The following is a 14,999-nucleotide window of genomic DNA, read 5'->3' as shown; positions in this document are numbered from 1 at the left end:
CTTTCGCTTTTCCTGCCTGTTACCACGCCGCTCGGTCCGTGTGTGGTGGGTGATTCTGTAACGGCGTTCTTCGTTTGTCGAAAGAGATTCGGACCGAAATGCAGCGTGGTGGTTACTCATGTCTTTAATGAAAAAAATGACGATACATGAAATAACTTAATAAATACAAAAACAACAAACGGAACGTGAAACCTAATACAGCCTATCTGGTGAACACTACACAGAGACAGGAACAATCACCCACGAAATACAAAGCGAAACTCAGGCTACCTAAATACGGTTCCCAATCAGAGGCAACGAGAATCACCTGACTCCAGATTGAGAACCGCCTCAGGCAGCCAAGCCTAACTAGACACACCCCTAATCATAGCAATCCCAAATCCTATAAAACCCCAATACGAAACACAACACATAAACCCATGTCACACCCTGGCCTGAACAAATATATAACGAAAACACAAAATACTATGACCAAGGCGTGACACAGAGAGCCATTATTTTACAGAAATACTCATAATAAATGTCGATGAAAATACAATTGTTAGACATGGAAATATAGATAAACCTCTCCTTAATACAACCGCTGTGTCAGATAAAAAATAAACGTTACGGAAAAAGCAAACCATGCAATATTCTGAGAACGGTGCTCAGAATTATTATTTTTTTATCCGCGATGTTGCGATCAATAGAAATCAGAAATAACATAATAAATATTCCCTTACCTTTGATGATCTTCGTCAGAATGCACTCCCAGGAATCCTAGTTCCACAGTAAATGTTTGATTTGTTCGATAATGTCCATTGTTTATGTCCAAGTAGATACTTTTGTTAGGGCGTTTAGTACTCAAATCCAAATGCTTGTCCAGCCGAACATCGGACAAAAAGTTAAACGTTATATTACAGGTTGTAGAAACATTTCAAACTAAGTATAGAATTAATCTTTAGGATGTTTTTATCATAAATCTTCAATAATATTCCAACCTGAGAATTCCATTGTCTGTAGAAAAGCAGGACGCTATCTTGTGTAATGTGTGTGACCAGGACCTGGCTCTCTGCCAGACCACTGACTCAACAAGCTCTCATCCAGCCCCACATCACAGTGGAAGCCTCATTCAAGTTTCTAAAGACGGTTGACATCTAGTGGAAGCCTTAGGGAGTGCAACATAACCAATATCCCACTGTGTATTCAATAGGGTCTGGGTTGAAAATCGATCAACCTCAGATTTCCCACTTCCTGTTTGGATTTCTTCTCAGGGTTTTGCCTGCCATATGAGTTCTGTTATACTCACAGACACCATTCAAACAGTTTTAGAAACTGCAGAGTGTTTTCTATCCAATATTAATAATATGCATATATTAGTAACTGGGACTGAGGAGCAGGCCATTTACTCTGGGCACCTTTCATCCAAGCTACTCAATACTGACCCTGCAGCCATAAGCAGTTAAACAATGCCACTTTATATAATGTTTACATACCCTACATTACCTATCTCATATGTACTGTATATACTGTACTCTATACCATCTACTGCATCTTGCTTATGCCGCTTGGCCATCACTCATTCATATTTTTTTATATACATAATCTTAGTCATTCCTTTACACTTTTGTGTATAAGGTAGTTGATGTGAAATAGTTAGGTTAGATTACTTGTTAGATATTACTGCATGATCGGAACTAGAAGCACAAGCATTTCGCTATACTTGCATTAACATCTGCTAACCATGTGTATGTGACAAATAAAATTTGATTTGATTTGACAAGAAAACGCTCACCCAGAGCCGGCGCCCCTAGTAGCCGGGGTCTTTAATGCTGGGAAACTTAAATCAATTTTTACCAAATTTCTATCAGCATATTAAATGTGCAACCAGAGGGAAGAAACTCTGGACCACCTTTACTCCACACACATAGACGCATACAAAGCTCTCCCTTGCCCTCCATTTGGCTAATCTGACCATAATTCTATCCTCCTGATTCCTGCTTACAAGCAAAAATTAAATTAAGAGGCACCAGTGGCTAGATCAATAAAAAAAAGTGGCAGATGAAGCAGATGCTAAGCTACAGGACTGTTTTGCTATCTCAGACTGGAATATGTTCCGGAATTCCTCCGATGGCATTGAGGAGTATACCACATCAGTCACTGGCTTCATCAATAAGTGCATCGATAATGTCGTCCCCACTGTGACCACACGTACATACCTCAACTGGAAGCCATGGATTACAGGCAACATCCGCACTGAGCTAAAGGCTAGAGCTGCCGCTTTCAAGGAGCGGGACTCTAACCCGGAAGCTTATAAGAAATCCCGCTATGCCCTCCGACGAACCATCAAACAGGCAAAGCATCAATACAGGACCAAGATTGAACCCTACTACACCAAATCTTACGCTTGTCGGATGTGGCAGGGCTTGCAAACCATTACAGACTACAAAGGGAAACACAGCTGAGAGCTGCCCAGTGACACGAGCCTACCAGACGAGCTAAACAACTTCTATGCTCACTCCGAGGCAAATAACTCTGAAACAGGTCAACACTCACAAGGCCGCAGGGCCAGAGCAATTACCAGGACGTGTACTGCGAGCATGCGCTGACCAACTGGCAAGAGTCTTCACTGACATTTTCAACCTCTCCCTGTCGGAGCCTGTAATACCAACATGTTTTAAGCAGACCACCATAGTGCCTGTGCCCAAGAACACTAAGGTAACCTGCCTAAACGACTTCCGACCCTTGGAACTCACGTCTGTAGTCATGAAGTGCTGTGAAAGGCGGGTCATAGCTTACATCAACACTGTTATCCAAAAAACCCTAGGCCCACTCCAATTTGCATACCGCCCCAACAGAGCCACAGATGATGCAATCGCTATTGCACTCCACACTGCCCTTTCCTACCTGGATAAAATGAACACCTATGTGAGAATATTAATTGACTACAGCTCAGCGTTCAACACCATGGTGCCATCAATGCTCATCAATAAGCTAAGGACCCTGGGACTAAACACCTCCCTCTGCAACTGGATCCTGGACTTCCTGGTGGTAAGGGTAGGTGGTAAGGGTAGGTAACAACACGTTTGCCGATGATACAATAGTGGCCTGATCACGGACAACAACGATACAGCCTATGGGGAGGAGGTTAGAGACCTGGCCGTGTGGTGCCAGGACAACAACCTCTCCCTCAACATGATCAAGACAAAGGAGATGATTGTGGACTACAGGAAAAATAGGGCCAAGCACGCCCCTGTTCTCATCGATGGGGCTGTAGTGGAGCAGGTTGAGAGCTTCAAGTTCCTTGGTGTTCACATCAGTACATCACTGGGGCCAAACTTCCTGACATCCAGGACCTCTATACCAGGCAGTGTCAGAGGAAGGCCCTAAAAATTGTGATAGACTCCAGCCACCCTAGTCATAGACTGTTCTCTCTGCTACCACACGGCAAACGATACCGGAGTGCCAAGTCTAAGTCCAGGAGGCTTCCAAACAGCTTCTACCCCAAGCCATAAGCCTCCTGAACATCTAATCAAATTGCTACCCAGACTATTTGCATTGACCCCCCTATTTTACACCGCTGCTACTATCTGTTGTTATCATCTATGCATAGTCACTTTAATAACTCTACCTACATGTACATATTACCTCAACTAACCGGTGCCCCCACACTTTGACTCTGATATCAGAGAGCAAACAATGTTTCAATTTGTCACTTTGTTCTTAAAGGTCAGTACCTGTCTAGCCTGCCAGACATTTGAGAGGGTGAAGACCGCTTATGTCACTAATGCCTGGAGCCAGAAATCTGTTGATTTGAGAGGTAAAACATTTGGTCGTTTAATTATTATTATTTTTTTTTTACAATTCGTGATTGGTAAAAACAATCTAAAACAACGCATAAATCCACAATGCTTTAGGCTAGAAATGAGAGGTAAAATGCCAAAGGAAGACAGGACTCATCGATTATTATGATAAAAGTTTGAGATCTCCTGTTGTGTTTAAGTCCTGTTTGATATTTATTTCTCACTGGAACATTCCTATGAAAATGTTAGGTGATGACCTATTGAGACTGAACCTCTTATGGCTGGGGGCAGTATTGTGTAGCTTGGATGAATAAGGTGCCCAGAGTAAACTGCCTGCTACTCAGGCCCAGTTGCTAATATATGCATATTATTAGTAGAAATGGATAGAAAACACTCTGAAGTTTCTAAAAGTGTTTGAATGATGTCATCTGATGAAGATCATCAAAGGTTAGTGATACATTTTATCTCTATTTCTGATTTTTGTGACTCCTCTCTTTGGCTGGAAAAATGGCTGTGTTTTTCTGTGACTAGGTGCAGACCTAACATAATCGTTTGGTGTGCTTCGTCGTGAAGCCTTTTTGAAATCGGACACTGTGGTGGGATTAACAACAAATGTATCTTTAAAATGGTGTAAAATACTTCTATGTTTGAGGAATATTAATTATGAGACTTCTGTTGTTTTGAATTTGGAGCCCTGCACTTTCACTGGCTGTTGTCATATCGATCCCGTTAGCGGGATCTAAGCCATAAGAAGTTTTAAGGGAACATTCTCTAAAGTTGTGGGAATGTGTGTTGTTAGCTGGGTTATCAGTAGTAATAAGGATCTCCCTACCAGGGTTACCCACTTCACTGGCTATCTCTTGACTCTGGTTGAAGGTATATATCTTCAACCTGAGCATGTTCTGAAGAGCCTTTGGCAGCCATGGAGGTGTCTTCTTGAATTCACCTAATCTAGTCCTCTCAGGCTTCCAATAGTCTTCCCTCTGTGTGTCCATGACAAGTCAAAATGTCATAATTCATGTAAAAACCTTTAGTCATTTTGTTCTATATGCTTATCTGAAGCTGAGCTCAAAGATAAACGTGACACTTCAGTACAATCCATTGAATCAGTAGTGCACTGGGCCGCTTGTCATCGCAGTAGTGAGTGTGCCTATTTTTCTTATGCTGGCATCAAGGACAACTCCCTGTCAGATTATTGTACCATTGTTACTGAAGATAACATTTCTCCCACAGGATCTCTCTGTGTGAACATATTTATTTTTCATTTCCATACAAACCAATTTTTTTCATTTACTTTGGCGGAATGCAGGGGCGGACATGGACAAGAATTCTGCACACCACTGGAGATACAACTCACCACTATAACTTGGGTCTCTTTTCTAGACATTTTGTTTGCCTCACTGTTGTGCTGTCTCTCTGTGCTTCTTTTGTTCTCTGTCTGTCTGCCTGTCTGATTAAGTCGTATATCTTATCAAATCTAAGGACTTGGGCTATAATGCAAATTAGTGCCTGTCATGTGTTCCCCTGAATCAACACCTACCCTACCTACCCTACCCTATTACTATGACAGGGCTCCAGACTAACATTTTCCACTGGTGTCACTAACTTTTACAGTTGGTGGCACTGGCACTGGCACCAGCCAATGATTAGGCTACTACCCATGAGACCTATAGGCCTATGTCCTCGAATGTCCGGTGCGTATTTTGCGTGCACGTCTCTCCTTATCTCAAAGCCTTAACACATATCTTGCTTGTAAAATAGTTGGTATTGATCTAAATATTGAGAGTTGAGAAATCATACTAACAGAAAGCTGAAACCCTCCTGTTTTGGACAGGGACAAGTGTACGAAGATTCCAAAGTTTTTCCTGCAATTGCATTTTGAAATGTTATATGATCAAAACACGTTTTTCTCAAGGGCATGGGGGGAGAGGAGAGTGGCTTGCTCATTATAGCAGCAGGCTCCAACGAAACAGGCACAGGGCCAGGGCACACACTCTCATTACAGGAATCATGAGGATAATACACTTTACTGTGACCAAATCATGTTTCAGTGGCCGTTACCCACTGATCAGCCAAAATCTCATTATTGATTAGTATAATAGAGAAATTAAGTTAAAAAATATATATATATATTATTTATTATTTATTGTCACCTTTAAAAAAATGTTTTATCTATTAAACATATATTTGTGTGTGTTAATTTCGACCAGCCCACCCAACAAAAACAATAGTCCAGCCCATTTGGCATTTGCCAGAATTGCCAGATGGCCAATCCACCCCTGGCAGAAAGAATGATTCTTATTTTTTCTCTCTCTCTTTTCTCATTTGGCCCTTAACAGATAAGAGGATATTCATCTTTTGTCTTTGCAGAGTAAAAAAATTATGAAGTCAATTAAAATGCAGCCATGCTTTTTCTCTGTGGAAGAGCCTTTTGTTGCGTCAAATTATCAAGCTGGGCGCTCACACAGACACAAAACAGGCCTGGTCTGTCTTTCTCCATGTTAATTCCTACTCTATTATTATTCTCTCCCTGCTTTACAAGACAGGAGCTTGTCCAACACTGACCTATGTTTTGTTAATATGCATGAATGCAGTTGTCACACATAATTTATTCAGCTGTTGTTACAATATATAAAATATTGAAATTATATGGTATTCTGTACAGTTCATGCAAATATGTATGTATGTTCCATAGCACATACTGTATGTATTTCTGCAATAAAGACATTTTTTTATTGTGATATAAAAAAAAAACACTTAGATATTAAGTCCCCCATTAGGGGGACTTTGAGCTCTCGAGGCCAGTTCCGACTGACATTTTGGTGTCCAAAGCGCTCTGTGAACGTCGTAGGGTCCCTAGCCATATAATGCCAGAAAGCCCCATCTGTCTGCTCTCCCCTTTTACTCTCTTAGCGGAACTGACTTTAAGTGTCAGGTTTCACATCCTACATTTGCATAGGGAGTGACGTATCACATTTTCTGGCTTATCCAGACAAAGAATTGATTTACTCTTCCTCTAGGCTGGTGAGCCCAGACTCTGGCATATGAATGGTGAGTGCGGTTACATGCACACAATAATATGATTATTGTGGATAGCCAGACTAGTATAATAGTTTGTTTAAAACGGTTACATGCTTTGCAAGAGGAACGATTCCCCTAATAATCCTGTTTACATGGACACATCTGACATCAGGCTACCTGATGGCTCTCTGATAAATGCAGAAAATCGCCAATCAAAATAAACGTTCTACCACAGCGAACATGTTATTTTTGGGAAGCATATTTGAATCTGACTTCGGACAAAACATTCGGAACACATTCCCTAATATTGAGTTGTACCCCCTTTTTCCATCAGAACAGCCTCAATTCGTCAGGGCATGGACTCTACAAGGTGTCGAAAGTGTTCCACAGGAATTCTAGCCCATGTTGACTCCATTGCTTCTCACAGTGTCAAGTTGGCTAGATGTCCTTTGGGTGGTGGACCATTCTTGATACATACAGGTAAATGATTGAGAGTGAAAAACCCAGCAGCGTTGCAGTTCTTGACACACTCAAACCGGTGCGCCTGGCACCTACTACCATACCCTGTTCAAAGGCACTTCAGTATTTTGTCTTGCCCATTCATCCTCTGAATGGCACATACACAATCCATTTCTTTAACCTGTCTCCTCCTCTTCATTTCCACAGATTGAAGTGGATTTATCAAGTGACATCAATAAGGGATCATAGCTTGCACCTTGATTCACATGGTCAGTCTGTCATGAAAAGAGCATGTTCCTAATGCTTTGTACACTCAGTGTATAGTTTGTGTGTGAAACCCACTTCTAAGACCCATAAATTCAGTTGTTCTGAACACACTTCACACGCGCTAAAGAGGGAGGCTCACTCAACTGGTGCTAACACATTCGCAGATCAAATACATCGCTGGAATGCGATTAAGGTGCCAACATGTCTTAATAATTCAAAAGATTTCTCAGAAAACCAGGTGTTTTATTCTGTGTATGCTTACTTCGATTTTTCACCACACCGATGAAGAAAAGCAAAGTAAGCTGTTTACATGACTATTGCATAATATGTCTACTGCCACAGTTGAATATTGAATTAGTAGTCTGCATGTAAACATACTCAGTGTAGCGGATCCAGCCATTGTGGTTTCATCTCGCTGTGATATTCTCAGCAGGATTTAGAGCTCTCAAAAATACAAAATAATGTAATCGAATTTAAACAATACCACTTCAAATCAAATCAAATTTTATTTGTCACATACAGTGGGGAGAACAAGTATTTGATACACTGCCGATTTTGCAGGTTTTCCTACTTACAAAGCATGTAGAGGTCTGTAATTTTTATCATAGGTACACTTCAACTGTGAGACACGGAATCTAAAACAAAAATCCAGAAGATCTCATTGTATGATTTTTAAGTAATTAATTTTCATTTTATTGCATGACATAAGTATTTGATCACCTACCAACCAGTAAGAATTACGGCTCTCACAGACCTGTTAGTTTCTCTTTAAGAAGCCCTCCTGTTCTCCACTCATTACCTGTATTAACTGCACCTGTTTGAACTCGTTACCTGTATATAAGACACCTGTCCACACACTCAATCAAACAGACTCCAACCTCTCCACAATGGCCAAGACCAGAGAGCTGTGTAAGGGCATCAGGGATAAAATTCTAGACCTGCACAAGGCTGTGATGGGTTACAGGACAATAGGCAAGCAGCTTGGTGAGAAGGCAACAACTGTTGGCGCAATTATTAGAAAATGGAAGAAGTTAAAGATGACGGTCAATCACCCTTGGTCTGGGGCTCCATGCAAGATATCACCTTGTGAGGCATCAATGATCATGAGGAAGGTGAGTGATCAGCCCAGAACTACACGGCAGGACCTGGTCAATGACCTGAAGAGAGCTGGGACCACAGTCTCAAAGAAAACTATTAGTAACACACTACGCCGTCATGGATTAAAATCCTGCAGCGCACGCATGCTCAAGCCAGCGCATGTCCAGGCCCGTCTGAAGTTTGCCAATGACCATCTGGATGATCCAGAGGAGGAATGGGAGAAGTTTATGTGGTCTGATGAGACAAAATAGAGCTTTTTGGTCTAAACTCCACTCGCCGTGTTTGGAGGAAGAAGAAGGATGAGTACAACCCCAAGAATACCATCCCAACTGTGAAGCATGGAGGTGGAAACATCATTCTTTGGGGATGCTTTTCTGCAAAGGGGACAGGACGACTGCATCGTATTGAGGGGAGGATGGATGGGGCCATGCATCGTGAGATCTTGGCCAACAACCTCCTTCCATCAGTAAGAGCATTGAAGATGGGTCATGGCTGGGTCTTCCAGCATGACAACGACCCGAAACACACAGCCAGGGCAACTAAGGAGTGGCTCCGTAAGAAGCATCCCAAGGTCCTTGAGTGGCCTAGCCAGTCTCCAGACATGAACCCAATAGAAAATCTTTGGAGGGAGCTGAAAGTCCGTATTGCCCAGCAACAGCCCCAAAACCTGAAGGATCTGGAGAAGGTCTGTATGGAGGAGTGGGCCAAAGTCCCTGCTTGCAGTTTATGCAAACCTGGTCAAGAACTACAGGAAACGTATGATCTCTGTAATTGCAAACAAAGGTTTCTGTACCAAATATTAAGTTCTGCTTTTCTGATGTATCAAATACTTATGTCATGCAATAAAATGCAAATTAATTACTTAAAAATCATACAATGTGATTTTCTGGAATTTTGTTTTAGATTCCATCTCTCACAGTTGAAGTGTACCTATGATAAAAATTACAGACCTCTACATGCTTTGTAAGTAGGAAAACCTGCATATTCGGCAGTGTATCAAATACTTGTTCTCCCCACTGTACACATGGTTAGCAGATGTCAATGCGAGTGTAGCGAAATGCTTGTGCTTCTAGTTCCGACCATGCAGTAATATCTAACAAATAATCTAACAACTCTATCTTGGTCACAGACAGACATAATCCCATCGTTTTTAAAGCTCAAATTGTAATGAGTATGCACACATGTGAATGGTATTTCTGCGCCTTTCAGTGGACTTTTAGGAGAAAATTCTCTGACGGTGTAACGCCCTGGCCATAGAGAGGCTTTTTATTCTCTATTTTGGTTAGGCCAGGGTGTGACTAGGGTGGGCATTCTATGTTTTTGTATTTCTTTGTTTTTGGCCGGGTATGGTTCTCAATCAGGGACAGCTGTCTGTCGTTGTCTCTGATTGAGAACCATACTTAGGTAGCCTTTTCCCACCTGTGTTTTGTGGGTATTTATTTTTCCGTTTGTGCACCTCGGTTGCGTCACGGTCTTTGCTGGTGACCTGTTTGTCACTTTCACTAAAAGATGTGGAACTACAAGCACGCTACGCCTTGGTTGATTTATGACAGAGTTTGAGGATAGCGAGCGTGACAGACGGCAGTTATATGAAATAGTGCCAATATTTTACTGTCACTAAGTGTGATCATATTTATTTAACACTTATAAGAAATGTGAAATCTTATAGTAATTAATTTATAATTTGATTGTTACTATATTTAGAAACCATTACCCTATTGCCCCTTTGTTGAATTGTGATGAAGTCATGTATGATTATTTTCAGAACATTTGTCCGATCTATTTGAGCTTGTGCCCTCAAAAGTGAGAGCACCTCAGCAATTTATAAATATTTTTACCAGAAAGGGAAAGAAAGTTTATATATGCAACAGGATCAGTTATTGTTTATGGTCATCTCATGAAAAATCATTACGTTTGGGTATGTCTATTTAAGTGGAAATAAATGTTGCCCTATCATTCAACTGGTTAATATTTATATCAGAGTATTGATTGACCTTATATCAAACTGTGTGTTAAACCAGTATGGGGAGTGTACATTGGAGGGGAGGATAAGGGTGAAGGATTGGAATGAACTTAACAATAGATTATAACAAGAGGCCCATTTTGAAACAATATGTAATCTTCAATGAGAACATTATTGGACTAACAGTGCTCTCATTCCCCCTTTTCCCCCTCTCTCCCCCTCTCTTCTTCCTCACTATCTCCCTCCTTCTCTCCCACTGTTTCTCCCTCCCTCCCTCATCTGCCTTCCACCCCTCCTTCCCTTGTCCTCCCTCCCTACCAAGTCCTTCCTCAATCCTTCCCTCCCCATCTTCGTCTCTCCCGCCCTCCCTCTCTCCTAAATCCTGCCATAGGTGGTTTAGTGACAGAGCGCAATTTAGTGACAGAGCCCAATCACTTTACCAGACAACAAAAGCTGCCTGTCCCACAGGTCATCATTAAACCCTATTGTCTGTAGCCTCCTGGCCTCTGAGCTACAGTAGCTCCACCAGATAGACATATGATGCAGACAGGGGTTCAATAACTATTTGAGATCTTTCAAATACTTTGAGCATTTTCTCTAGCCCACTTGGAGTGCCAGCTGGGCGGGGTTTAAAGCATTGGCACTATTCTATTGGCCCATTAAGCCAGGCAAGCTCAATCAAGAAAATACTTTTTAAACCCAGGTCTGATAGCTAGGGCCACACTGCTCTGCTCTCTGGTGAACAGCCTTGAAACATCCCATAATAGAGCGGCTGTGGCTGGCCTGGAACAGACTGACAGATCGTGATGAGTACATTGTTTTGTAAGTGTAAGCACACTTCTTGACATTTTCTGTCCAGGGCTCTGTACTGAAGCTGTCAGGAAGAAATGCTGAAATGACTCACCTTGGCTCATGGGAGAGTTTCTGCCATAAGAGGATGATCTCTCCCACCACATCTTGCTTGATAGACATAATATAATGTTTTCACCATCACTGTCAAATCAATAGATTCTAATTACAACCTTATGTTGTCAGATTGTTAGAAGATTGTTCCAGCAATTATCACATCAAGGTGCAACATAATTCCATAGCATCAACAACATCATTAGTCCCGTCCCACGTCCCCCCAGACAATAGAGACACTGACTTTCTTGAAAGTCTAGACAAGCGCAAAGAATTACCTTTCCAAGCTTTAATCAAAAATAATAACCTTGTTGCCCTGTGAAGTCATGTTGCGTATTATTTCCAGTGACTAATCAGTAGCTAAGGGTCATAGTGAGTCCTGAGTATCCTGATCCTGGTAAATCTGTATGCGTGGACTGTTAGACCGTTTCTGACTAATTACTGTAGCTGTTATGAGCGACCCACCTAATTCATCACTCCTCTGAACATTTAATTAGCTGGTAGGCCCAGTGCAATTAAGCTCTGAATTAGGACAAATTGAACTGCAAGCCAAGTAGCTTGAAGGACACACCACATCACACCATGTCCAAATATGATTTCAGCTAGGAAAACCTTTACACCATGTCGTAGCCTGACTCAAAGTCATATGAGCCAGATGGACTGTATCTTTACATACAACTTTATTTTAAGATTATCTGGTAAAAGTTATTACATGATCAGTTCAACAGTTATCCGTCAATTTTGTTATCCAGCAATTTATCACATTATCTGGTTTAATTACATTCTACAAGAAAAGGTTCTTACATTATTGAACGTTATTCCGTTATCTGGTGTTATTACATTGTCTGTTGTTACAGTCCCCAAAGAGATTACGTCTCTTACAAGAGAGACCTGGACCAAAGTACCAGCAGCATGTTTTATGTTACTTAATCATTTCTTAATGGGTAAAACCTCTCAAAGTTGAGGTTGGCTACGTGAGTGAGTTGTTACATTAATGCAAAGAGAGATACGAGACAGACAGAGATGTTCATTATTGAACCAGTCATTAGTCTGCTCAGGTAAGATAATGGATCAACTGATCCAATTTAGATGTCTTGGTTCAACCAAAAAAATGATCCTTTCACATCCTCTCTGTTCTGTTGAGTCCTAAATGTTAATGTCTAAAGATTTACAGTAATTTCAGATCCTTTGGTTGGTAATTAAGCATCATTGGCACTATCACAGGGCAGTCAGGGAGATCCAAAGCCTGCAGCAATGTTGGGAGAAATGAGGAGCTAAAATGCCCGATTGACTCCCAAGGATAGTCATATACAGAAGGAGGTGAAAAATCTATATCTTTCATCCCCTTGAAATGGGATCAACAACTGAACATATTCATAAAGCGAAAACAAACAACTCAGACAGCCACTTGCACTGATCCCGAGGGAATAACGGAACTAAAAGGAAGAGAGTCTGTTAGAAATGGTTCAATGAGCTAGGATACTGTACTATAACTGGATACATGTCTAAACCAAGCTCTCAACCATGTCAGTAAGTGTTGGGCTGTGGCTGCAGCTTCACCAGAGCTAAGTCAGGCTAAGTTCTGCTCTCCACCACAAAACCAAACCACAAAGAAGCACTCATTCAGAATGCAACACAGGTTTGGTTTTGCTTCAGCACTCCCTCTTATCCCCACTGTCTTTTTGAGTACAACCTTCAGTGTGGATGTTAATGTGTGGATCTTGTGGCTTGTGCTCAGTAAGTTATACCTGCAGTGGATTTAAAAAAAATCTGGTTCTGTAGCAGCATAGCTTTGTCACTCAAACACTTTAAGGGCAAACCAAGAGGTGCTCTTTTCTCTGAATCTGTTTGTATGTGAGTGTTGTTTTGTGCGTCCCTGTGTGTTTATGTCTGAATGGGATAAATTACCTGTTAAACTGCATGATTTTAGCCCTCTCAATTTCATAGCGAGGAGAATAAGCTTATTTTATAGTGGAGTGAAGTGTACTATTTCTCTCCATAACTAATACAAAGCCTGATAGTGTAGATGAGAATTTCCCACACTGCTTAAATAAACTATAACACCTTGTTTTTCCATTCATTCAACAAGCATTATTTAAATGTATACATATGGTTTCCTGCATAGCTATTGCTGCTCTCATTATAAACAAAGTGTCCATGCTTACAGCAGTACAGCAAAAACATTTTGTTGAACTCGAAATCAATGCATTTGTTTACCCCACTTTACCAGATATATTTTAATCAGATGCTGCTATATTGTCTTACTACAATTCTACAAAGATGAAATAGAAGAGTGGGTGCCTTTTTATAGTATGAGTCCATTATAAGAGGGGAAATTTGGCACTGTTCCCTGGTTGGCATTAAGATAAAGAATTTCCGGAGCCCTCCTGGAGGCGGAAGCTATCCCAGGTCATTCCCAGGGTTCCGCTGTGCTTTGAACTGGGTTGGACTAATGAGTGCTGTGTGGAAAGGAGTGTGTGGCCTTGCTGCACTGTGGCCCTCCACCAGGCCTACTCAACCAGGCCTTCAGGGTTCTGTGGAATCCATGTTAGGCCCCACGTTTTGCCCTGTGTGAGGCTCCAGCTCACACTGCTTTTTCAGCAGTTATATGCAAATCCACCAAGTCCTTCACCACGGCTCCTTAGGGGCCTGTGGGGCTCCATTTAAGGCCCTCTAAAAGGCACTGTTAGGATGCCTATTAGGAGCCTCTGAAAGGCCACAGCCCACCCAGCAGCCACAGCAGGTATGTGATGAGGCTAGGGCAACAGTCTTGGTGAGAGGAGAGCAAGGATTGATAGCACTATCCCGTCCCTGGGTGTTGATTATGTGATACACTGCACTGACTGTGAGGCTTTGTAAAGTAGAGGATTGCTCAGTTTGCCCCTGCATGCTCCCATACTGTCTTAACTTCAACATACATTGAGGATTCAGGGAAGTTCAAGGTGGGGGTTAGGGTGGAGGGCTGTGGAGGGTTGTGGAGGGGTGTGGGGGGTAGGACGGGGTAATGAGGTTACGAGGAGGTGTGGGGGGTAGGGCAGTGGGATGAGGTGACGAGGAGGAGGTGGAGGTGTGGAGGGTAGGAAATTGGGATGAGGTGACAAGGAGGAGGTGTGGAGGGTAGGACGGTGGGATGAGGTGACGAGGAGGAGGTGTGGAGGGTAGGACGGTGGGATGAGGTGACGAGCAGGGGGAGGTGTGGAGGGTAGGACGTTGGGATGAGGTGACGAGGAGGAGGAGGTGTGGAGGGTAGGACGGTGGGATGAGGTGACGAGGAGGAGGAGGTGTGGAGGGTAGGACGGTGGGATGAGGTGACGAGGAGGAGGAGGTGTGGAGGGTAGGACGGTGGGATGAGGTGACGAGGAGGAGGAGGAGGTGTGGAGGGTAGGATGGTGGGATGAGGTGAGGAGGAGGAGGTGTGGAGGGTAGGACGGTGGGATGAGGTGACGAGGAGGAGGAGGTGTGGAGGGTAGGACAGAGGGATGACGAGGGCTAGAGACTACTAGAGA

The sequence above is a fragment of the Oncorhynchus kisutch genome, linkage group LG28, assembly GCF_002021735.2.
Source record: "Oncorhynchus kisutch isolate 150728-3 linkage group LG28, Okis_V2, whole genome shotgun sequence".
In the NCBI taxonomy this organism is placed as follows: Eukaryota; Metazoa; Chordata; class Actinopteri; order Salmoniformes; family Salmonidae; genus Oncorhynchus; species Oncorhynchus kisutch.
Note: the sequence above shows the minus strand (reverse complement) of the source record.